The following is a 26,212-nucleotide window of genomic DNA, read 5'->3' as shown; positions in this document are numbered from 1 at the left end:
CCTTAAACCTTAACCCTTCAGAGCTGAGATTTCCTTAAATTCATCGACATTCAATACTCTCTTGTAATCATGTACACCGAATAACATTACAGTAATATCAGTGTTATTGATGAGCACAAAAACCTGCAATAATTATAAACTATTTGCAAGAAAACAACAATACTTGGACAAATAGAAGTGAAGAAAATTATGATTAATAGTATCAATGCAATTGTCCTTAAATTACCTATATGAAAAGCACTAGTGGTTCAAGTGTGAGAGACCCGGGTTCGAGTCCCGGCTGGTGTGATACTGTAGTCGTTTTGTACATTGATCTATGAATAGTGTGTGCACTCGTTCATTGTTATTATGCGCATCGTCACTAAAACAAATTTATTTAATTTTTATTATGTTCAACGTTGCAAAAGAAATACTCTGGGACACTGAACTTTGTTATAATTAACAGTTGATTAAGTTTCTTGTTCACTTTTTATTATTATAAAAGTTATCGTTGTTAAAATAATTATTGGTTTCAAGCTTCGTATTATTATGGTTACTTCAATTATAATCGGTAATCTGAATAAGGACACAAGAATGAATTGTACATGATTGCTATAAAAGCTGGAGGAATAGACAATCTTCCACAAACCAGCTTGGATGGATGGAGACAAGGAGGAAGGGCTGTGCGGATGTACAGTGTTCGGGCGTATCCTTAAAAGGTCTTAAAAGGTCTTAAATATATGGGGAAATTTATTGCCTTAAGGTCTTAATAACGGAGCTTTTTCTGTCTCAGGTCTTAAAACATCTTAAATTTGCCAAAGGCATATCTTTGTTCGCCAGTGGCTCCAGGTCTTAAAAAGCGATTGGGATGAGTTTTAAAAAACTTACAAAAGTCTCAAACTCAATCATACCTTCAAGAACCCTGATGTTTGTATGGATGCATGTAATCAACACTGGTAGTGATAATAACAATTTAAAAAAGAAAAAAAAAAAGTAACAGCAATAATGTACACCGGATAACATTACAATAATATTACATTACATTACAATGTTATTGATAAGCACCAAAACCTCCAATGATTAGAGTGTAATTGCAAGAGAACAAAACATGGACAAATAAAAGTGAAGCAAATTATGACTAATAGTATCAATTCAATTCTCTTTTAAATCTCTACAGTAAGAAAAGCACTAGTGGTTCAAGTGTAGAATCCTCGCCTCGCACGCGAGAGACCCGGGTTCGAGTCCCGGCTGGTGTGACTGTACGCCTATTTATGAATAGTGTGTTCACTCGTTCATGATCATTAGGCGCATCGTCACTAAAACGGATTTTTTTTCTTATTCCATTATTGCAAAAGAAATACACTATCACAGCTTTGTCATAATAAACATTAGATTAAAAGTCTAGTGATCACTTATTATCAATGTTATCGGTAAGTTAGAACAAAGATTAATTTCAAGCTTCGTATAATTATTATTTCAATTATTATCGGTGATATGAATAAGGACAATTAATTGTACGTGATTCCTATAAAAGCTGGAGGTGTAGACAGTCTTCCACAAACCGATTTAAATAACAGACACATACATATCAAGCATCTAATGACTGAAAAATACGAAACGAAAAACGGTTCTCAAGACTTATTGGTCAGTTATCTTCAGTGTTGCAGATCTCGAGGTAACCCCACCGTAGCTACTTTAAGGCTACCTTAAAATGTAGACAGTTTTCCTTGTAAGAAAGTCACAAATGAAAGGTTGATGTCAAGATAGTGGATTGTATATTTCTGATAATTTTTATGGCATTGATATGGCAGCATGATGCGTATAACCCTTAATTCTTAACCCTTCAGAGCTGGGATAACCTAAAATCTCTAGGAATTTTAAGGATTACGGGAAACCCTGTGTGTGAAATTGTATTTACATAAACTTAATAAAAGCTTCGATTGATATAGTTGAGGTTAAACAAGTTCCTTGTAACACAAATAATCACACAAACAAACACATCTTACGACAGTTACAATAATGGCGCTTATGATATCTCCAGAAAACATACGTAATCAAATAACCATTCTTTAAAAATCTATTTTTAATTTCTTGAAAAATCTATTTTGAGCATTATTGTAAACCACACAACTATATAATTACGAATATAGTGCAGCATTTTTGCTTTCTTTTTTACTGTTTCTGTAATGTTTTTCAGGCGTAAAGTGTAAATAAAATGCAAGCAATGTTTATCATGTAAACTCTTAATAGAAATAACACTGGATGTTATGAAGCATAAGAGCAAAATCAATAATTAACAATGAATAACAATAATATTATTGATAAGCACCAAAACCATAATCCTTAAACTGTATGTGCAAGAGAACATTAAAATGTGGACAAATAGAAGTGACCGAAATTATCTATAGTATCAATTCACTTCATAAAATGTCCAATATTTACATAAAACATCAGTGGTTCAAGTGTAGAATGCTCGCCTCGTACGTGAGAGACCCGGGTTCGAGTCCCGGCTGGTGTGACGCCATCAAAATTTTGTACAGTGATTTATGAATAGTACGCTCCACTCGCCTATTACTTTAAGGCGCATCTTCACTAAAATTGAAATTTATTTATTTTTTCTTATGGCTATTGTTGCAAAACGAATACTGGACGAATACTGAACACTTAACTTCATAATTATTAACAAATGAAGTCTAGCAATCAATTTTATTATCAACATTATCGATAAATTAAAATAATGATTGGTTTCAACCTTCGTATTATTATTATTATTATTATCGACAGTGAATAATGACATAATGAATGACTTGTACATAATTGTTATAAAATATGGAGATGTAAACCATCTTGATTAACACACACACACACCAAACATCTAATGACTGAAAAATATGGAACGAAAAACGGTTCTCGTGTCTTATTGGTCAGTTATCTTCAGTGTTGCAGATCTCGAGGTAACCCCAACGTAGCTATTTGAAGGCTAGGTTTAAAAACAGACTGGTTTTGTATATTTCTGATAATTTTTATATGGTATTGATATATGTATGAGGCGTATAACCTTAACCTTTCTGTGCTGGGATTTCCTTAAAATCAACGACATTCAGTACACTTTTGTTGGATTGGAACACTTCTGCTAAGGATAATTTATTTGTAAGTGAAGTGTAATTTACTGCACGTAATAACCTAACACAGATAACTCGTCTTGCAACCATCACCTTTATTACTCTTTCTGTAAATCTTTTGTTTCTGCTGCACCAGTCCCGGCTGGTGTGACTTAGCTAAGGTTTTGTACGCTGGTTTATGAATAGTACGCTCCACTCGCCTATTACTTAAGGCGCATATTCACTAAATTGAGATTTGTTTATTTTTTCTTATATCTATTGTTGCAAAACGAACACTGTACGAATACTGCCCACTTAACTTCGTGATTATTAACAAATGATGAAGTCTAGCAATCAATTTTTATTATCAACGTTATTGATAAATTAGAATAATAATTGGTTTCAACCTTCGTATTATTGTTATTATTGTTTTTATTATCGAAAATGAATAATGACATAATGAATGACTCTTGCGATCATCACCTATATTACTCGTTCTGTAACTCTTTTGTTTTGTTTCTGCTGCACTATCATTTCCATCGTAATTATCATTGTTCACTACATCATACCATCGTGTAGGCCAAAGAAAGGAGCAACGGATATCATTATAAAATAATTCTCCATTTTATCACGATGAATTGAGAATTGTCGCCCGTTTTCTATATAATTATTGTCATACTGATAATTGTTCAAATGGAGTTGAATATGGAGGGAAGAAGATTGAATGGAAGGTGATTGGATCGATGGAGACAGGGAGGAAGGGCTGTGTGTGTGTAGTGTTCGGGCGCATCCTTAAAAAGTCTTAAAATGACTTAAATATGTTTTTTTGGAAATTTCAGACCTTAACAAGTTTTAAAACGGAGCTTTTTTCTGTCGCTGGTCTTAAAACATCTTTAATTTGTCAAAAACATATCTTTGTTAGCAAAAATCATTTGCTGATTAACCTGACCGTTTACTTATGGGGTCGTGTGAAAATTTAAAAAGTAATATTAATAAAATAAAATAAATAAATAAATAAATGAAATAAAAATCAGCGTGCGATCTATCCAAAAGGCTGTGGAAAATTGTCAGGGTGAATTTTTATCTTGGTCACTGACGCGACGAGAAGGCCTACACAATATGGGTTAGTGTGTATTTAGCGACCAGGGGCTCCAGGTCTGAAAAAGCAATTGGGATGATAATAATTTTAAAACGAGTAACAACAATCATGTACACCGAATAACATTACAGTAATATCAATGTTATTGATAAGCACCAGAAAATCCAATTATTAGAGACTGTAATTGCAAGAAAACAACAAAACAGACAAATAAAAGTGAAGCAAATTATGACTAATAGTACCAATTCAATTCTCTTTTAAATGCCCACTGCAAGAAAACCACTAGTGGTTCAAGTGTAGAATGCTCGCCTCGTACGCGAGAGACCCGGGTTCGAGTCCCGGCTGGTAGGAGAATCTCTTTATTTTGTAGGCTGATTTATGAATAGTGTTCACTCGTTCATGATCATTAGGCGCATCGTCACTAAAACTGAAAATTCTTTATTTTTTATTATTCCGTTGTTGCAAAAGAAATACTCTAGCAAACTTTGTTATAATCAACAGTCGATTAACAGTAATTTTTTTCACTTTTATTAATATCAACGTTATCGGTAAGTTAGAATAATATTAGAATAATTTGTTTCAAGCTTCGTATTATTATCATTTCAATTATTATCGGTAATCTGAATAACTTATCAATGAACTGTACATGATATCTATAACAGCTCCAGGTATAGACAATCTTCCACAAACTAGCTTAAATAACACACACACACATACATATTAAGCATCTAATCACTGAAAAATACAAATCGAAAAACGGTTCTCATGACTTATTGGTCAGTTATCTTCAGTGTTGCAGATCTCGAGGCAACCCCACCGTAGCTATTTTAAGGTTAGGTTAAAATGTTGATCGCTTTGCCTCGAAAGGAAGTCACAAATGAAAGGTTGATGTGAAGATAGTGGTTTGTATATTTCTAATAATTTTTTTATGACGTTATAAGTATGATGCGTTAAACCCTTAAACCTTAACCCTTCAGAGCTCAAATTTCCTTAAATTCACCGACATTCAGTTCACTGTTGTAGAATAGAAACACCTATTAAGGATAATGCATTTGTAAGTGAAGTGTGATTTATTGCATATAATGAATGTTGCACAAATAACTCAAGACTTGCAACCATCACCTTTATTACTCTTTCTGATGAAAGCTGTTGTACCTCTTTTGTTTTGTTTCTGTTGCACTATCATTTCCTTCGTAATTATGTTTTGGGGAAATTTAAGGCCTTAACAAGTCTTAATAACGGAGCTTTTTCTCTCGCAGGTCTTAAAACATCTTAATTTCCCCAAGGCATATCTACTTTCCCGTAAATCATTTGTCAACATTAGACCTCCATCTTTGCAGAACAACGCGACCGTTTACTTATGGGCCGTGTGCAAAACGTCATTCTACGAGCAATCTATCCAAAGGCCCGAGTAAAAATCTATATCTATATCGATATCGAAAATTCTATACCTTAGCCACTGACGCGACCAGAAGACCTACACGTTATGGGGAAGTGTGTATTAAGCGACCAGTGGCTCCAGCTCGTAAAAAGCGATTGGGATGAGTTTTAAAAAGACTCACAAAGGTCATTAAACTTAATCAGCTTCCACCTGCAAGAACCCTGATGTATGTATGGATGCATGTAATCAACACTGGTAGTGATAATAACAATATTAAAACGAGTAACAGCAATAATATACACCGAATAACATTACAGTAATATCCGTGTTATTGATGAGCACCAAAAACTGCAATAATTATAAACTATTATAAACAATAAAACTTGGACAAATAGAAGTAAAGAAAATTATGACTATTAGTATCAAATGAATTTTCCTTAAAACGTTCATAGTAAGAAAAAGCACTAGTGGTTCAAGTGTAGAATGCTCGCCTCGTACGTGAGAGACCCGGGTTCGAGTCCCGGTTGGTGTGACCGCTGACACTTTTGTCCAATGATTTATGAATAGTACGCTCCACTCCCCTAATACTTTAAGGAGCATACTCACTAAATTGAAATTTGTTTATTTTTCCTTATACCTATTGTTGCAAAACGAACACTGTACGAATACTGCACTTAACTTCGTGATTATTAACGATTAATGAAGTCTAGCAATCAATTTTTATTATCAACATTATCGATAAGTTAGAATAATCATTGGTTTCAACCTTCGTATTATTGTTATTATTATTTTTATTATTATTATTATTATTATTATTATTATTATTATTATTATCGACACTCTGACTAATGACATAATGAATGACTCGTCTTGCAATCATCACCTATATTACTCTTTCTGTAACTCTTTTGTTTTGTTTCTGCTGCACTATCATTTCCATCGTAATTATCATTGTTCACTACATCATACCATCGTGTAGGCCAAAGAAAGGAGCAACGGATATCATTATAAAATCATTCTCCATTTTATTACGATGAATTGAGAATTGTCGCCCGTTTTCTATATAATTATTGTCATACTGATAATTGTTCAAATGGAGTTGAATATGGAGGGAAGAAGATAGAATGGAAGGTGATTGGATCGATGGAGACAGGGAGGAAGGGCTGTGTGTGTGTAGTGTTCCTTAAAAAGTCTTAAAATGACTTAAATATATATATATATATATATTTTTTTTTTGGGGAGGGGGAATTTCAGGCCTTAACAAGTTTTAAAACGGAGCTTTTTTCTGTCGCTGGTCTTAAAACATCTTCAATTTGTCAAAAACATATCTTTGTTAGCAAAAATCATTTGCTGATTAACCTGACCGTTTATTTATGGGGTCGTGTGAAAATTTAAAAAGTAATAATAATAAAATAAAATAAATAAATCAAATAAAAATCAGCGTGCGATCTATCCGAAAGGTTGTGTAAAATTGTCAGGGTGAATTTTTATCTTGGTCACTGACGCGACGAGAAGGCCTACACAATATGGGTTAGTGTGTATTTAGCGACCAGTGGCTCCAGGTCTTAAAAAGCAATTGGGATGATAATAATTTAAAACGAGTAACAGCAATCATGAACACCGAATAACATTGCAGTAATATCAGTGTTATTGATAAGCACCAAAAACTCCAATGATAAGAGACTGTAATTGCAAGAAACCAACAAAACATAGACATATAAAAGTGAAGGAAATTATGACTAATAGTATCAATTGAATTCTCCTTAAAATGCCCAGGGGAAGAAAAGCACTAGTGGTTCAAGTGTAGAATGCTCGCCTCGTACGCGAGAGACCCGGGTTCGAGTCCCGCCTGGTGCGACTAATCAAGCATTTTGTCTGATTTGTGAATAGTGTCTTCACTCCGTCATGATAATTAGGCGCAACCTCACTAAAACTGAAATTTATTTGTTATCATTCTTAGTTATAATCAACAGTTGATTAGCTCTATTACTCACTTTTATTATTATCAATGTTATCGGTAATTTAGAATAATGATTGATTTCAAGCTTCGTATTATTTTAATTTCGATTATTATCGATAATCTGAATAAGGACTTATTATCAATGAATTGTACATGATTGCTCTAAAAGCTGGAGGTATAGACAATCTTCCACACACAAACACACATACATATCAGCATCTAATGACTGTAAAATACAAAACGAAAAACGGTTCTCATGACTTATTGGTCAGTTATCTTCAGTGTTGCAGATCTCGAGGTAACCCCACCGTAGCTAATTTAAGGTTAGGTTAAAATGTTGATCGCTTTGCCTCGAAAGGAAGTCACAAATGAAAGGTTGATGTCAAGATGGTGGTTTGTATATTTCTAATATTCTTTATGACGTTATAAGTATGATGCGTTTAACCCTTAAACCTTAACCCTTCAGAGCTGAGATTACCTTAAATTCATCGATATTCAATACTCTCTTGTAGCATAGGAACACTTCTGTTTAGGATAATGCATTTGTAAGTGAAGTGTGATTTATTGCATAGAATGAATGCAACACAAATAACTCGTCTTGCAACCATCACCTTTATTACTCTTTCTCTAGGAATTTTAAGGATTACGGGAAACCCTGTATGTGAAATTGTATTTACATAAACTTAATAAAAGCTTCGATTGATATAGTTGAGGTTAAACAAGTTCCTTGTAACACAAATAATCACACAAACAAACACACATCTTACGACAGTTACAATAATGGCGCTTATGATATCTCCAGAAAACATACGTAATCAAATAACTATTCTTTAAAAATCTATTTCTAATTTCTTGAAAAATCTATTTTGAGCATTATTGTAAACCACACAACTATATAATTACGAATATAGTGCAGAATTTTTGCTTTCTTTTTTACTGTTTCTGTAATGTTTTTCAGGCGTAAAGTGTAAATAAAATGCAAGCAATGTTTATCATGTAAACTCTAAATAGAAATAATAACACTGGATGTTATAAAACATAAGAGCAAAATCAATAATTAACAATGAATAACAATAATATTATTGATAAGCACCAAAACCATAATAAACCTTAAACTGTATTTGCAAGAGAACAACAAAATGTGGACAAATAGAAGTGAACGAAATTATTTATAGTATCAATTCACTTCATAAAATGTCCAATATCTACATAAAACATCAGTGGTTCAAGTGTAGAATGCTCGCCTCGTACGTGAGAGACCCGGGTTCGAGTCCCGGCTGGTGTGAGACCATATAGATTTTGTACAGTGATTTATGAATAGTGTGCTCAGTCGGTCATGATCCTTAGGCGCATCGTCACTAAAACTGAAATTTATTCTTTTTTTCTTATTACATTGTTGCAAAACAAATACTTTAGCACACTTTGCCTTAATCAACATTAGATTAAAAGTCTAGTAATCACTCTTTAGTATCAATGTTATCGGTAAGCTAGAACAATGATTGATTTCAAGTTTCGTATTATTATTATTTCAATTATTATCGGTAATCTGAATAAGGACATTATGAATGAATCCAACATGATTGCTATAAAAGCTGGAGGTGTAGACAGTCTTCCACAAACCAGTTTAAATAACACACACATACATATCAAGCATCTAATGACTGAAAAATACGAAACGAAAAACGGTTCTCAAGACTTATTTGTCAGTTATCTTCAGTGTTGCAGATCTCGAGGTAACCCCACCGTAGCTATTTTAAGGTTAGGTTAAAATGTTGATCGCTTTGCCCCGAAAGGAAGTCACAAATGAAAGTTTGATGTGAAGATAGTGGTTTGTATATTTCTGATAACGATTAATGAAGTCTAGCAATCAATTTTTATTATCAACATTATCGATTAGTTAGAATAATCATTGGTTTCAACCTTCGTATTATCATTATTATTATTTTTGTTATCGACACTCTGACTAATGACATAATGGATGACTCGTCTTGCAATCATCACCTATATTACTCTTTCTGTAACTCTTTGGTTTTGTTTCTGCTGCACTATCATTTCCATCGTAATTATCATTGTTCACTACATCATACCATCGTGTAGGCCAAAGAAAGGAGCAACGGATATCATTATAAAATCGTTCTCCATTTTATTACGATGAATTGAGAATTGTCGCCCGTTTTCTATATAATTATTGTCATACTGATAATTGTTCAAATGGAGTTGAATATGGAGGGAAGAAGATTGAATGGAAGGTGATTGGATCGATGGAGACAGGGAGGAAGGGCTGTGTGTGTGTAGTGTTCCTTAAAAAGTCTTAAAATGACTTAAATATGTTTTTTTTTTTTTTTTTTTTTTTTTTTTTGGGGGGGGGGGGGGGAATTTCAGGCCTTAACAAGTTTTAAAAGGGAGGTTTTTTCTGTCCCTGATCTTAAAACATGTTCAATTTGTCAAAGACATATCTTTGTTGGCAAAAATCACTTGCTGATTAACCTGACCGTTTACTTATGGGGCCGTGTGAAAAAAATAAAAATAAATGAATAAAATAAAGTAAATAAATAAATAAATGAAATAAAAATCAGCGTGCGATCTATCCAAAAGGCTGTGGAAAATTGTCAGGGTGAATTTTTATCTTGGTCACTGACGTGACGAGAAGGCTTACACAATATGGGTTAGCGACCAGTGGCTCCAGGTCTTAACAAGCAATTGGGATGATAATAATTTCAAAACGAGTAACAGCAATCATGTACACCGAATAACATTGCAGTAATATCAGTGTTATTGATAAGCACCGAAAACTCCAAAGATTAGAGACTGTAAATTGCAAGAAAACAACAAAACATAGACATATAAAAGTGAAGCAAATTATCACTAATAGTATCAAGTAAATTCTCCTTAAAATGCCCACAATAAGAAAAGCACTAGTGGTTCAAGTGTAGAATCCTCGCCTCGTACGCGAGAGACCCGGGTTCGAGTCCCGGCTGGTGCGAGTAATCAATTATTTTGTACGCTGATTTATGAATAGTGTGTTCACTTGGTCATGATCCTTAGGTGCATCGTCACTAAAACTGAAATCTATTTGTTATTATTCCATTTTTGCAAAAGAAATACTCTAGCACACTTTGTTATAATCAACAGTTGATTAACTCTATTGCTCACTTTTATTATTATCAATGTTATCGGTAAGTTACAATAATTATTGATTTCAAGATTCGTATTATTTTTATTTCGATTATTATCGATAATCTCAATAAGGACTTATTATCAATGAATTGTACATGACTGCTCTAAAAGCTGGAGGTGTAAACAGTCTTCCACAAACCAGCTTAAATAACACACACACACATACATATCAAGCATCTAATCACTGAAAAATACAAAGCGAAAAACGGTTCTCATGACTTATTAGTCAGTTATCTTCAGTGTTGCAGATCTCGAGGTAACCCCAACGTAGCTATTTTAAGGCTAGGTTAAAATGTAGACAGTTTTTCCTTGTAAGAAAGTCACAAATGAAAGGTTGATGTCAAGATAGTGCTTTGTATATTTCTGATAACTTTTATGGCATTGATATGGCAGCATGATGCGTATAACCTTTAAATCTTAACCCTTCAGAGCTGGAACAACATAAAATCTCTAGGAATTTTAAGGATTACGGGAAACCCTGTGTGTGAAATTGTATTTACATAAACAATAAAAGCTTCGATTAATGGAGTTTAGAGATTACACAAGTTCCTTGTAACACAAATAATCACATAAACAAACACACATCTTACGACAGCTACAATAATGGGGCTTATGATATCTCCACAAAACACACGTAATCAAATAACCATTCTTTAGAAATATATTTCTAATTTCTTGAAAAATCTATTTTGAGTATTATTGTAAACCACACAACTATGTAATTACGAATATAGTGCAGCATTTTTGCTTTCTTTTTTACTGTTTCTGTAATGTTTTTTTCAGGGGTAAAGTGTAAATAAAATGTAAGCAATGTTTATCATGTAAACTCTAAATAGAAATAATAACACTGGATGTTATGAAACATAGGAGCAAAAAAATAATTAACAAAACCATAATAAACCTTAAACTGTATGTACAAGAAAGCAACAAAATGTGGACAAATAGAAGTGAAGGAAATTATTAATAGTATCAAATCATTTCATAAAATGTCCAATATCTACATAAAACATCAGTGGTTTAAGTGTAGAATGCTCGCCTCGTACGTGAGAGACCCGGGTTCGAGTCCCGGCTGGTGTGACGCCATCAAGATTTTGTACAGTGATTTATGAATAGTACGCTCCACTCGCATATTACTTTAAGGCACATATTCACTAAAATTGAAATTTATTTATTTTTTCTTATGGCTATTGTTGCAAAATGAATACTGTACGAATACTGAACACTTAACAATGATGAAGTCTAGCAATCAATTTTTATTATCAACATTATCGATAAATTAGAATAATGATTGGTTTCAAGCTTCGTATTATTGTTATTATTATTCTTATTATCTTATTAATGACATAATGAATGACTTGTACATGATTGTTATAAAATATGGAGGTGTAAACCAACTTGATTAACACACACACACATCAAACATCTAATGACTGAAAAATACGGAACGAAACACGGTTCTCGTGACTTATTGGTCAGTTATCTTCAGTGTTGCAGATCTCGAGGTAACCCCAACGTAGCTATTTTAAGGCTAGGTTTAAAAACAGACTGGTTTGCCTCGAAAGCAAGTCACAACAGATAGTCATATATTTCTGATAATTTTTATGGTATTGATATAAGTATGATGCGTATAACCTTAACCTTTCAGAGCTGGGATTTCCTTAAAATCATCGACATTCAATACACTTTTGTTGGATTGGAACACTTCTGCTAAGATAATTAATTTGTAAGTGAAGTGTAATTTACTGCACATAATAACCTAACACAAATAACTCGTCTTGCAACCATCACCTTTATTACTTTTTCTGTAAATCTTTTGTTTTGTTTCTGCTGCACCAGTCCCGGCTGGTGTGACTCAGCTAAGGTTTTGTACGCTGGTTTATGAATAGTACGCTCCACTCGCCTAATACTTAAGGCGCATATTCACTAAATTGACTTTTTTTTCTTATATCTATTGTTGCAAAACGAACACTGTACGAATACTGCCCACTTAACTTCGTGATTATTAACAGTTGATGAAATCTAGCAATCAATATTTATTATCAACGTTATTGATAAATTAGAATAATAATTGGTTTCAACCTTCGTATTATTATTATTATTATTATTGTTATCGACATTCTGACTAATGACATAATGGATGACTCGTCTTGCAATCATCACCTATATTACTCTTTCTGTAACTCTTTTGTTTTGTTTCTGCTGCACTATCATTTCCATCGTAATTATCATTGTTCACTACATCATACCATCGTGTAGGCCAAAGAAAGGAGCAACGGATATCATTATAAAATCATTCTCCATTTTATTACGATGAATTGAGAATTGTCGCCCGTTTTCTATATAATTATTGTCATACTGATAATTGTTCAAATGGAGTTGAATTTGGAGGGAAGAAGATAGAATGGAAGGTGACTGGATCGATGGAGACAGGGAGGAAGGGCTGTGTGTATGTAGTGCTTCTTAAAAAGTCTTAAAATGATTTAAATATATGTTTTTTTGGAAATTTCAGGCCTTAACAAGTCTTAAAGCGGAGCTTTTTTCTGTCGCAGGTCTTAAAACACTTTAAATATGTCCAGGACATATATCTTTGTTGGCAAAAATCATTTGCTGATTAACCTGACCGTTTACTTATGGGGCCGTGTGAAAATAATAATAATAATAATAATAATAATAATAATAATAATAATAATAATAATAATAATAATAATAATAATAATAATAAAATCTGCGTGCGATCTATCCGAGAGGCTGTGTAAAATTGTCAGGGTGAATTTTTATCTTGGTCACTGACGCGACGAGAAGGCCTACACAATATGGGTTAGTGTGTATTTAGCGACCAGTGGCTCCAGGTCTGAAAAAGCAATTGGGATGATAATAATTTCAAAACGAGTAACAGCAATCATGTACACCGAATAACATTGCAGTAATATCAGTGTTATTGATAAGCACCGAAAACTCCAATGATTAGATCTTTAAAATGATCTTTAAAATTCCCTTAGTATGAAAAGCACTAGTAGTTCACGTGTAGAATCCTCGCCTCGTACGCGAGAGACCCGGGTTCGAGTCCCGGCTGGTGTGATAATCAGCGATTTTTTGTACGCTGATTTATGAATAGTGTTCACTCGTTCATGATCATTAGGCGCATCGTCACTAAACTGAAATTTATTTATTTATTATTATTCCGTTGTTGCAAAAGAAATACTCTAGCAAACTTTGTTATAATCAACAGTTGATTAACTCTATTGTTCACTTTTATTATTATCAACGTTATCGGTAAGTTAGAATAGTGATTTCTTTCATATTTCGTATTATTATTATTTCAATTATTATCGGTGATCTCAATAAGGACTTATTATCAATGAACTGTACATGATTGGTATTAAAGCTGGAGGTATAGACAATCTTTCACAAACCAGCTTAAATAACACACACAAACACATACATATCAAGTATCTAATAACAAAAAAAAAAAAAAAAGCAATAATACGAAGGTTGAAACCAATTATTATTCTAATTTATCGATAATGTTGATAATAAAAATTGATTGCTAGACTTCATTAATCGTTAATAATCGTCAATAAGCGGCAGTGGTCGCTTAAGCGAACAGTGGCTCCAGCTCGTAAAAAGCGATTGGGATGAGTTTTAAAAAGACTTACAAAGGTCATTAAACTTAATCAGCTTCCACCTCAAAGAACCCTGATGTATGTATGGATGCATGTAATCAACACTGGTAGTGATAATAACAATATTAAAAAGAGTACCAGCAATCATGTACACCGAATAACATTACAGTAATATCCGTGTTATTGATGAGCACCAAAAACTGCAATAATTATAAACTATTTGCAAGAAATCAATAAAACTTGGACAAATAGAAGTAAAGAAAATTATGAATATTAGTATCAACTTTATTCTTAAAATGTCCATAGTAAGAAAAGCACTAGTGGTTCAAGTGTAGAATGCTCGCCTCGTACGTGAGAGACCCGGGTTCGAGTCCCGGCTGGTGTGAAGCGCTGATGATTTTGTACAATGATTTATGAATAGTACGCTCCACTCGCCTAATACTTTAAGGCGCATATTCACTAAATTGAAATTTGTTTATTTTTTTCTTATATCTATTGTTGCAAAACGAACACTGTACGAATACTGCACACTCAACTTCGTGATTGTTAACGATTAATGAAGTCTAGCAATCAATTTTTATTATCAACATTATCGATAAGTTAGAATAATAATTGGTTTCAACCTTCGTATTATTATTATTATTATTATTGTTATCGACACTCTGTTTCTGTTGCACTATCATTTCCATCGTAATTATCATTGTTCACTACGTCATACCATCGTGTAGGCCAAAGAAAGGAGCAACGGATGTCATTATAAAATCATTCTCCATTTTATTACGATGAACTGAGAATTGTCGCCCGTTTTCTATATAATTATTGTCATACTGATAATTGTTCAAATGGAGTTGAATATGGAGGGAAGAAGATAGAATGGAAGGTGATTGGATCGATGGAGACAGGGAGGAAGGGCTGTGTGTGTAGTGTTCCTTAAAAAGTCTTAAAATGACTTAAATATATGATTTTTTGAAATTTGAGGCCTTTACAAGTTTTAAAACGGAGTTTTTTTCTGTCGCAGGTCTTAAAAGATCTTTGTTGGCAAAAATCATTTGCTGATTAACCTAACCGTTTACTTATGGGGCCGTGTGAAAAAAAATGAATAAAAATCAAATAAAAATCAGCGTGCGATCTATCCAAAAGGTTGTGTAAAATTGTCAGGGTGAATTTTTATCTTGGTCACTGACGCGACGAGAAGGCCTACACAATATGGGTTAGTGTGTATTTAGCGACCAGTGGCTCCAGGTCTTAAAAAGCAATTGGGATGATAATAATTTTAAAACGAGTAACAACAATCATGTACACCGAATAACATTGCAGTAATATCAGTGTTATTGATAAGCACAAAAAAAAACAATGATTAGAGACTGTAATTACAAGAAAACAACAAAACATAGACAAATAAAAGTGAAGGAAATTATGACTAATAGTATCAATTGAATTCTCCTTAACATGCCCACAGTAAGATAAGCACTAGTAGTCCGAGTGTAGAATGCTCGCCTCGAACGCGAGAGACCCGGGTTCGAGTCCCGGCTGGTGTGAGATTTCATAATTTTGTATGCTGATTTATGAATAGTGTGTTCGCTCGGTCATGATCCTTAGGCACATCGTCACTAAAACTGAAATTTATTCATTTTTTCTTATTCCATTGTTGCAAAACAAATTCTCTAGCACACTTTGTCATAATTAACATTAGATTAAAAGTCTTGTAATCACTTTTTAGTATCAATGTTGTCGGTAAGTTAGAATAATGATTGATTTCAAGCTTCGTTTTATTATTATTTCAATTATTATCGGTAATCTCAATAAGGACTTATTATGAATATTATGAATACGTGATTGCTATAAAAGCTGGAGGTGTAGACAGTCTTCCGGTTTAAATAACACATGCATACATATCAAGCATCTAATGACTGAAAAATACAAAGCGAAAAACAGTTCTCATGACTTACTGGTCAGTTATCTTCAGTGTTGCAGATCTCGAGGTAACCCCACCGTAGCTATTTTAAGGTTAGGTTAAAATGTTGATCGTTTTGCCTCGAAAGGAAGTCAAAAATGAAAGTTTGATGTCAAGATAGTGGTTTGTATATTTCTGATAATTTTTATGACGTTATAAGTATGATACGTTTAACCCTTAAACCTTAACCCTTCAGAGCTGAGATTACCTTAAATTCATTGACATTCAATACTCTCTTGTATCATAGGAACACTTCTGTTTAGGATAATGCATTTGTAAGTGACGTGTGATTTATTGCATAGAATGAATGCAGCACAAATAACTCAAGTCTTGCAACCATCACCTTTATTACTCTTTCTGATGAAAGCTGCTGTAACTCTTTTGTTTTGTTTCTGTTGCACTATCATTTCCTTCGTAATTATCATCGTTCACTACATCATACCATCATGTAGGCCAAAGAAAGCAGCAACGGATATTATTGTTAAGCCCGAACGACCACAGGATAGCACGCTAACCTCAGCAGCCGTTAAAGGTCCGAGTGTGCAGGTGGGGGCGAGCACTCCTTGTCCCCTTGTCTAAGGTACTGTCAGGTCGAAACAAACGCTGGTCACTTCACCAAGGGGTTTATTAATCCTCGGGAAATAAGGCACATCGAACACGGGGCGAAAATCACAGTCTCAGGCGGGGAAACGAGAGGAGGGGTCGCGAGCACGTCTTCCTCAGGCGAGTCCCGGGCGCTCTCTGCAGGACGAGACCCCCCCCCCCACACACACACACATCAAAACACCCGCGAAATACAAAACATTAATAGAGGCTGGTGTAACACTATCATAAACTATTTTTTTTATTCTTATTATCATTATGATGATTAGAGAATGGTCACCCGTTTTCCGGTTATATAAGTAATGTCATAATAGTGATAAATATTCAGTGAGTTTTGCGATCTCATTTGTCAACATTGGACCTTGATCTTTGCTGATCAACGCGACCGTTTCCTTATGGGCCGCGTGCAGAAAATCATTGGGTGAGCAATCTATCCAAAGGCCTGTGTAAAAATCATGGGCGAAAATTCTATTTCTTGGCCACTGACGCGACAAGAAAGACTACACATTATGGGGTAGTGTGTATTTAGCAACCAGTGGCTCCAGGTCTTAAAAAGCGATTGGGAAGAGTTTTAAAAAGCCTTACAAAGGTCTTAAACTCCATCAGCTTATACCTCCAAGAAACCTTGTGTATGTATGGATGCATGTAAGCAACACTGGTAGTGAGAATAACAATATTGAAACAAGAGTAACAGCAATCATGTCCACCAAATAGCATTACAGTAACAGCCGTGTTACTGGTGAGCACCAAAAACTGCACTAATTATGAACTATTTGCAAGAAAACAATAACCCTTCGGCACAGAAGTGAAGAAAATTATGTCCAATAGTATCAATTCAATTAACCTTAAAATATCCATTATAAGAAAAGCACTAGTGGTTCAAGTGTAGAACGCTCGCCTCGTACGTGAGAGACCCGGGTTCGAGTCTCGGCTGGTGTAAAACGCGATTAATTTTGTACACTGATTTATGAATAGTACACTCCACTTGCCTAATACTTTAAGGCGTATATTCTCTAAAATTGAAATGTATTTATTTATGGCATGACATAATGAATTACTCGTTTTGCAATCATCACCTTTATTACTTTTTTCGTAACTCTTTTATTCTGTTTCTGCTGCACTATCATTTCCATCGTAATTATCATTGTTCACTACATCATACCATCGTGTAGGCCAAAGAAAGGAGCAACGGATATCATTATAAAATCATTCTCCATTTTATTACGATGAATTGAGAATTGTCGCCCGTTTTCTATATAATTATTGTCATACTGATAATTGTTCAAATGGAGTTGAATATGGATGGAAGAAGATTGAATGGAAGGTGACTGGATTGATGGAGACAGGGAGGAAGTGTTCGGGCGCATCCTTAAAAAGTTTTTAAAATGTTGTTTCTGGAAATATAAGGCCTTAACAAGTTTTGAAACGGATTTTTTTTTCTGTCGCAGGTCTTAAAAAATCTTATATTTCTCCAAGACATCTTTGTTGGCAAAAATCATTTGCTGATTAACCTGAACTTTTACTTATGGGGCCGTGTGAAAAAAAAAAAAAAATCAAATAAAGATTTGCGTCCGAAAGGTTGTGTAAAATTGTCAGGGTGAATTTTTATCTTGGTCACTGACGCGACGAGAAGGCCTACACAATATGGGTTAGTGTGTATTTAGCGACCAGTGGCTCCAGGTCTGAAAAAGCAATATGGATGAGTTTTAAAAAGCCTTACAAAGGTCTTAAACTCCAGCTTATACCTCCAAGAAACCTTGTGTATGTATGGATGCAAGTAAGCAACACTGGTAGTGATAATAACAATATTAAAACAAGAGTAACAACAATTATGTACACCGAATAACATTGCAGTAATATCAGTGTTATTGATGAGCACAAAAAGCTGCACTAATTATAAACTATTTGCAAGAAAACAACAAAACTTGGACACAGAAGTGAAGGAAATTATGACAAATAGTATCAATTCAATTCTCCCTAAAATGCCAATTATAATCGGTAATCTGACATATGAATGAATTGTACATGATTGCTATAAAAGCTGGAGGAATAGACAATCTTCCACAAACCAGCTTGGATGGATGGAGACAAGGAGGAAGGGCTGTGCGGATGTACAGTGTTCGGGCGTATCCCTAAAAAGTCTTAAAATGTATTAAATATTTGGTTTTGGGGAAATTGAAGGCCTTAGCAAGTCTTAATAACGGAGCTTTTTCTGTCTCGGGTCTTAAAACATCTTAAATTTGCCAAAGGCATATCTTTGTTCGCCAGTGACTCCAGGTTTTAAAAAGCGATTGGGATGAGTAGTAACAGCAATAATGTACACCGAATAACATTACAGTAATATCAGTGTTATTGATAAGCACCAAAAACTCCGAGGATTAGACTGTAATTGCAAGAAAACAACAAAACAGACAAATAGAAGTGAAGCAAATTATGACTAATAGTATCAATTGAATTCTCCTTAACATGCTCATTATAAGAAAAGCACTAGTGGTTCAAGTGTAGAATGCTCGCCTCGTACGCGAGAGACCCGGGTTCGAGTCCCGGCTTGTGTTAGATACCCCAAATTTTGTATGCTGATTTATGAATAGTGTGTTCACTCGGTCATGATCCTTGGGCGCATCGTCACTAAAACTGAAATTTATTCTTTTTTTCTTATTCCAATGTTGCAAAGCAAATACTCTAGCACACTTTGCCACATTAGATTAAAAGTCTAGTAATCATTTTTTAGTATCAATGTTATCGGTAAGCTAGAACAATGATTGATTTCAAGCTTCGTATTATTATTATTTCAATTATTATTGGTAATCTGAATAAGGACTTATGAATGAATCCAACATGATTGCTATAAAAGCTGGAGTTGGAAACAGTCTTCCACAAACCAGTTTAAATAACACACATACATATCAAGCATCTAATGACTGAAAAATACGAAACGAAAAACGGTTCTCATGACTTATTGGTCAGTTATCTTCAGTGTTGCAGATCTCGAGGTAACCCCACTGTAGCTATTTTAAGGTTAGGTTAAAATGTTGATCGCTTTGCCTCGAAAGGAAGTCACAAATGAAAGGTTGATGTCAAGATGGTGGTTTGTATATTTCTGATAATTTTTATGACGTTATAAGAATGATGCGTTTAACCCTTAAACCTTAACCCTTCAGAGCTGAGATTTCCTTAAATTCATCGACATTCAATACTCTCTTGTAATCATGTACACCGAATAACATTACAGTAATATCAGTGTTATTGATGAGCACCAAAAACTGCAATAATTATAAACTATTTGCAAGAAATCAACAATACTTGGACAAATAGAAGTGAAGAAAATTATGATTAATAGTATCAATGCAATTGTCCTTAAATTACCTGTATGAAAAGCACTAGTGGTTCAAGTGTGAGAGACCCGGGTTCGAGTCCCGGCTGGTGTGATACTGTAGTCGTTTTGTACATTGATCTATGAACAGTGTGTGCACTCGTTCATTGTTATTATGCGCATCGTCACTAAAACAAATCTATTTATTTTTTATTATGTTCAACGTTGCAAAAGAAATACTCTGGGACACTGAACTTTGTTATAATTAACAGTTGATTAAGTCTCTTGTTCACTTTTTATTATTATAAAAGTTATCGTTAAGTTAGAATAATTATTGGTTTCAAGCTTCGTATTATTATGGTTACTTCAATTATAATCGGTAATCTGAATAAGGACACATGAATGAATTGTACATGATTGCTATAAAACCTGGAGGTATAGACAGTCTTCCACAAACCAGCTTGGATGGATGGAGACAAGGAGGAAGGGCTGTGCGGATGTACAGTGTTCGGGCGTATCCTTAAAAAGTCTTAAAATGTCTTAGATATATGGTTTTGAGGAAATTTAACGCCTTAACAAGTCTTAATAACGGAGCTTTTCTGTCTCGGGTCTTAAAACATCTTAAATTTGCCAAAGGCATATCTTTGTTCGCCAGTGGCTCCAGGTCTTAAAAAGCGATTGGGATGAGTTTTAAAAAGACTTACAAAGGTCTCAAACTCAATCATACCTTCAAGAACCCTGATGTATGTATGGATGCATGTAATCAACACTGGTAGTGATAATAATTACAAAAGAAAAAAAAGAGTAACAGCAATAATGTACACCGGATTACATTACAATAATATCAATGTTATTGATAAGCACCAAAACCTCCAATGATTAGAGTGTAATTGCAAGAGAACAACAAAACATAGACAAATAAAAGTGAAGCAAATTATGACTAATAGTATCAATTCAATTCTCTTTTAAATCTTTATAGTAAGAAAACACTAGTGGTTCAAATGTAGAATGCTCGCCGAGCACGCGAGAGACCCGGGTTCGAGCCCCGGCTGGTGTGAGAATTCAAGGTTTTTTTGTATACCTATTTATGAATAGTGTGTTCACTCGTTCATGATCATTAGCCGCATCGTCACTAAAACTGGATTTTTTTTTTCTTATTCCATTGTTGCAAAAGAAATACATTATCAGACTTATCTTTGTCATAATAAACATTAGATCAAAAGTCTAGTGATCACTTTTATTATCAATGTTATCGGTAAGTTAGAACAAAGATTCATTTCAAGCTTCGTATAATTATTATTTCAATTATTACCGGTAATATGAATAAGGACAATTAATTGTACGTGATTGATATAAAAGCTGGAGGTGTAGACAGTCTTCCACAAACCAGTTTAAATAACACACACATACATATCAAGCATCTAATCACTGAAAAATACAAAGCGAAAAACTGTTCTAATGACTTAAAATGTTGATCGCTTTGCCTCGAAAGGAAGTCACAAATGAAAGGTTGATGTCAAGATAGTGCTTTGTATATTTCTGATAATTTTATGACGTTATAAGTATGATGCATTTAACCCTTAAACCTTAACCCTTCAGAGCTGAGATTACCTTAAATTCATCGACATTCAATACTCTCTTGTAACAAAGGAACACTTCTGTTTAGGATAATGCATTTGTAAGTGAAGTGTGATTTATTGCATATAATGAATGCAGCACAAATAACTTTAGTCTTGCAACCATCACCTTTATTACTCTTTCTGATGAAAGCTGCTGTAACTCTTTTGTTTCTGTTGCACTATCATTTCCTTCGTAATTATCATCGTTCACTACATCATACCATCTTGTAGGCCAAAGAAAGAAGCAACTTTTTATCATTATAAATGTTATCGTTAAGTTAGAATAATTATTGGTTTCAAGCTTCGTATTATTATGATTACTTCAATTATAATCAGTACTCTAACATATGAATGAATTGTACATGATTGCTATAAAAGCTGGAGGTATAGACAGTCTTCCACAAACCAGCTTGGATGGATGGAGACAAGGAGGAAGGGCTGTGCGGATGTACAGTGTTCGGGCGTATCCTTAAAAGTTTTAAAATGTCTTAAATATATGATTTTGAGGAAATTTAACGCCTTAACAAGTCTTAATAACGAAGCTTTTTCTCTCGCAGGTCTTAAAACATCTTAAATTCGCCAAAGGCATATCTTTGTTCGCCAGTGGCTCCAGGTCTTAAAAAGCGATTGGAACGAGTTTTAAAACACTTACAAAAGTCTCAAACTCAATCATACATTCAAGAACCCTGATGTATGTATGGATGCATGTAATCAACTCTGGTAGTGATAATAACAATAAAAAAAGAGTAACAGCAACAATGTACACCGAATAACATTACAATAATATCAATGTTATTGATAAGCACCAAAAACTCCAATGATTAGAGTGTAATTGCAAGAGAACAAAACATGGACAAATAAAAGTAAAGCAAATTATGACTAATAGTATCAATTCAATTCTTTTAAATCTCTGTTGTAAGAAAAGCACTAGTGGTTCAAGTGTAGAGTGCTCGCCTCCCACGCGAGAGACCCGGGTTCGAGTCCCGGCTGGTGTAATATGCTTTTAGTTTTGTACGCCTATTCATGAATAGTGTGTTCACTCGTTCATGATCATTAGGCGCATCGTCACTAAAACAGATTTTTTTCTTATTCCATTATTGCAAAAGAAATACACTATCACAGCTTTGTCATAATAAACATTAGATTAAAAGTCTACTGATCACTTTTATTATCAATGTTATCAGTAAGTTAGAACAAAGATTCATTTCAAGCTTCGTATAATTATTATTTCAATTATTATCGGTAATATGAATAAGGACAATTAATTGTACGTGATTCCTATAAAAGCTGGAGGTGTAGACAATCTTCCACAAACTAGCTTAAATAACACATACATATCAAGCATCTAATGACTGAAAAATACGAAACGAAAATCGGTTCTCATGACTTATTGGTCAGTTATCTTCAGTGTTGCAGATCTCGAGGTAACCCCACCGTAGCTATTTTAAGGTTAGGTTAAAATGTAGACAGTTTTTCCTCGTAAGAAAGTTACAAATTAAATGTTGATGTGAAGATAGTGGTTTGTATATTTCTGATAATTTTTATGGCATTGATATGGCAGCATGATGCGTATAAGCCTTAAATCTTAAACCTTCAGAGCTGGAACAACCTAAAATCTCTAGGAATTTTAAGGATTACGGGAAACCCTGTGTGTGAAATTGTATTTACATAAACTTAATAAAAGCTTCGATTGATATAGTTGAGGTTAAACAAGTTCCTTGTAACACAAATAATCACACGACAGTTACAATAATGGCGCTTATGATATCTCCACAAAATATACGTAATGGAATAACCATTCTATAGAAATCTATTTCTAATTTCTTGAAAAATCTATTTTGAGTATTATTGTAAACCACACAACTATGTAATTACGAATATAGTGCAGCATTTTTGCTTTCTTTTTTACTGTTTCTGTAATGTTTTTCAGGCGTAAAGTGCAAATAAAATGTAAGCAATGTTTACTATGTAAACTCTAAATAGAAATAATAACACTGGATGTTATAAAACATAAGAGCAAAAACAATAACTAACAATGAATAACAATAATATTATTGATAAGCACCAAAACCATAATAAACCTTAAACTGTATGTGCAAGAGAACAACAAAATGTGGACAAATAGAAGTGAACGAAATTATTTATAGTATCAATTCACTGCATAAAATGTCCAACATGTACATAAAACATCAGTGGTTCTAGTGTAGAATGCTCGCCTCGTACGTGAGAGACCCGGGTTCGAGTCCCGGCTGGTGGGACGCCGGTAAGATTTTTTACAGTGCTTTATGAATAGTATGCTCCACTCGCCTATTACTTAAGGCGCATATTCGCTAAAATTGAAATTTATTTATTTATTCTTATGGCTATTGTTGCAAAACGAATACTGGACGAATACTGAACACTTAACTTAATGATAAAGTCTAGCAATCATTTTTATTATCAACATTATCGATAAATTAGAATAATGATTGGTTTCAAGCTTCGTATTATTGTTATTATTATTCTTATTATCTTATTAATGACATAATGAATGACTTGTACATGATTCTTATAAATATGGAGGTGTAAACCAACTTGATTAACACACACACACATCAAACATCTAATGACTGAAAAATACGGAACGAAACACGGTTCTCGTGACTTATTGGTCAGTTATCTTCAGTGTTGCAGATCTCGAGGTAACCCCAACGTAGCTATTTGAAGGCTAGGTTTAAAAACAGACTGGTTTGCCTCGAAAGCAAGTCACAACAGATAGTCTTCTATATTTCTGATAATTTTTATGGTATTGATATAAGTATGATGCGTATAACCTTAACCTTTCAGAGCTGGGATTTCGTTAAAATCATCGACATTCAGTACACTTTTGTTGGATTGGATCACTTCTGCTAAGGATAATTCATTTGTAAGTGTAATTTACTGCACATAATAACCGAACACAAATAACTCGTCTTGCAGCCATCACCTAAAATTACTTTTTCTGTAAATCCTTTGTTTTGTTTCTGCTGCACCAGTCCCGGCTGGTGTGATTTAGCTAAGGTTTTGTACGCTGATTTATGAATAGTACGCTCCACTCGCCTATTACTTGAGGCGCATATTCACTAAATTGAAATTTGTTTATTTTTTTCTTATATCTATTGTTGCAAAACGAACACTGTACGAATACTGCACACTTAACTTCGTGATTATTAACAAATGATGAAGTTTAGCAATCAATTTTTATTATCAACATTATTGATAAATTAGAATAATAATTGGTTTAAACCTTTGTATTATTGTTATTATTGTTTTTATTATCGACACTGAATAATGACATAATGAATGACTCGCAATCACCACCTATATTACTCTTTCTGTAACTCTTTTGTTTTGTTTCTGCTGCACTATCATTTCCATCGTAATTATCATTGTTCACAACATCATACCATCGTGTAGGCCAAAGAAAGGAGCAACGGATATCATTATAAAATCATTCTCCATTTTATCTCGATGAATTGAGAATTGTCGCCCGTTTTCTATATAATTATTGTCATACTGATAATTGTTCAAATGGAGTTGAATATGGAGGGAAGAAGATTGAATGGAAGGTGATTGGATCGATGGAGACAGGGAGGAAGGGCTGTGTGTGTGTAGTGTTCGGGCGCATCCTTAAAAAATTCTTAAAATGACTTAAATATATGTTGTTTTGAAACGGATTTTTTTTTCTGTCGCAGGTAAAAAATCTTATATTTCTCCACGACATCTTTGTTGGCAAAAATCATTTGCTGATTAACCTGACCGTTTACTTATGGGGCCATGTGAAAAAAAAAAAAAAAAAATCAAATAAAAATCTGCGTGCGATCTATCCGAAAGGCTGTGTAAAATTGTGAGGGTGAATTTTTTTATCTTGGTCACTGACGCGACGAGAAGGCCTACACAATATGGGTTAGTGTGTATTTAGCGACCAGTGGCTCCAGGTCTGAAAAAGCAATTGGGATGATACTAACAATTTTAAACCAAGAGTAACAACAATCATGTACACCGAATAACATTACAGTAATATCAATGTTATTGATAAGCACCAAAAAATCCAATTGCTAGAGACTGTAATTTCAAGAAAACAACAAAACAGACAAATAAAAGTGAAGCAAATTATGACATAGTACCAATTCAATTCTCTTTTAAATGCCCATTACAAGAAATCCACTAGTGGTTCAAGTGTAGAATGCTCGCCTCGTACGCGAGAGACCCGGGTTCGAGTCCCGGCTGGTGGGAAAGTCTCTTTATTTTGTACGCTGATTTATGAATAGTGTTCACTCGTTCATGATCATTAGGCGCATCATCACTAAATCTGAATTTTTTTTATTTTTTATTATTCCGTTGTTGCAAAAGAAATACTCTAGCAAACTTTGTTATAATCAACA

General features: G+C 33.9%; 8 non-coding genes across 8 annotated transcripts; all 8 read left to right on the top strand.

The window, feature by feature from the left end:
- Positions 1–2,426: 2,426 nt before the first annotated feature.
- On the top strand, positions 2,427–2,497 carry TRNAT-CGU (transfer RNA threonine (anticodon CGU)). The gene has a single exon. It is a non-coding gene; the product is annotated as a tRNA-Thr (tRNA).
- A 1,961-nt stretch (positions 2,498–4,458) lies between these two features.
- TRNAT-CGU (transfer RNA threonine (anticodon CGU)) lies at positions 4,459–4,529 on the top strand. The gene has a single exon. It is a non-coding gene; the product is annotated as a tRNA-Thr (tRNA).
- Positions 4,530–7,346: 2,817 nt separating this feature from the next.
- Positions 7,347–7,417, top strand: TRNAT-CGU (transfer RNA threonine (anticodon CGU)). The gene has a single exon. It is a non-coding gene; the product is annotated as a tRNA-Thr (tRNA).
- A 1,317-nt stretch (positions 7,418–8,734) lies between these two features.
- TRNAT-CGU (transfer RNA threonine (anticodon CGU)) lies at positions 8,735–8,805 on the top strand. Its single transcript has one exon. It is a non-coding gene; the product is annotated as a tRNA-Thr (tRNA).
- A 1,627-nt stretch (positions 8,806–10,432) lies between these two features.
- On the top strand, positions 10,433–10,503 carry TRNAT-CGU (transfer RNA threonine (anticodon CGU)). Its single transcript has one exon. It is a non-coding gene; the product is annotated as a tRNA-Thr (tRNA).
- Positions 10,504–19,361: 8,858 nt separating this feature from the next.
- On the top strand, positions 19,362–19,432 carry TRNAT-CGU (transfer RNA threonine (anticodon CGU)). Its single transcript has one exon. It is a non-coding gene; the product is annotated as a tRNA-Thr (tRNA).
- A 3,301-nt stretch (positions 19,433–22,733) lies between these two features.
- TRNAG-CCC (transfer RNA glycine (anticodon CCC)) lies at positions 22,734–22,804 on the top strand. Its single transcript has one exon. It is a non-coding gene; the product is annotated as a tRNA-Gly (tRNA).
- A 3,187-nt stretch (positions 22,805–25,991) lies between these two features.
- TRNAT-CGU (transfer RNA threonine (anticodon CGU)) lies at positions 25,992–26,062 on the top strand. The gene has a single exon. It is a non-coding gene; the product is annotated as a tRNA-Thr (tRNA).
- Positions 26,063–26,212: the final 150 nt, after the last annotated feature.

The sequence above is a fragment of the Penaeus vannamei genome, chromosome 27 (genome assembly GCF_042767895.1).
Source record: "Penaeus vannamei isolate JL-2024 chromosome 27, ASM4276789v1, whole genome shotgun sequence".
Lineage (NCBI taxonomy): Eukaryota > Metazoa > Arthropoda > Malacostraca > Decapoda > Penaeidae > Penaeus > Penaeus vannamei.
Note: the sequence above shows the minus strand (reverse complement) of the source record. Positions and strands in the feature narration are given on the sequence as shown.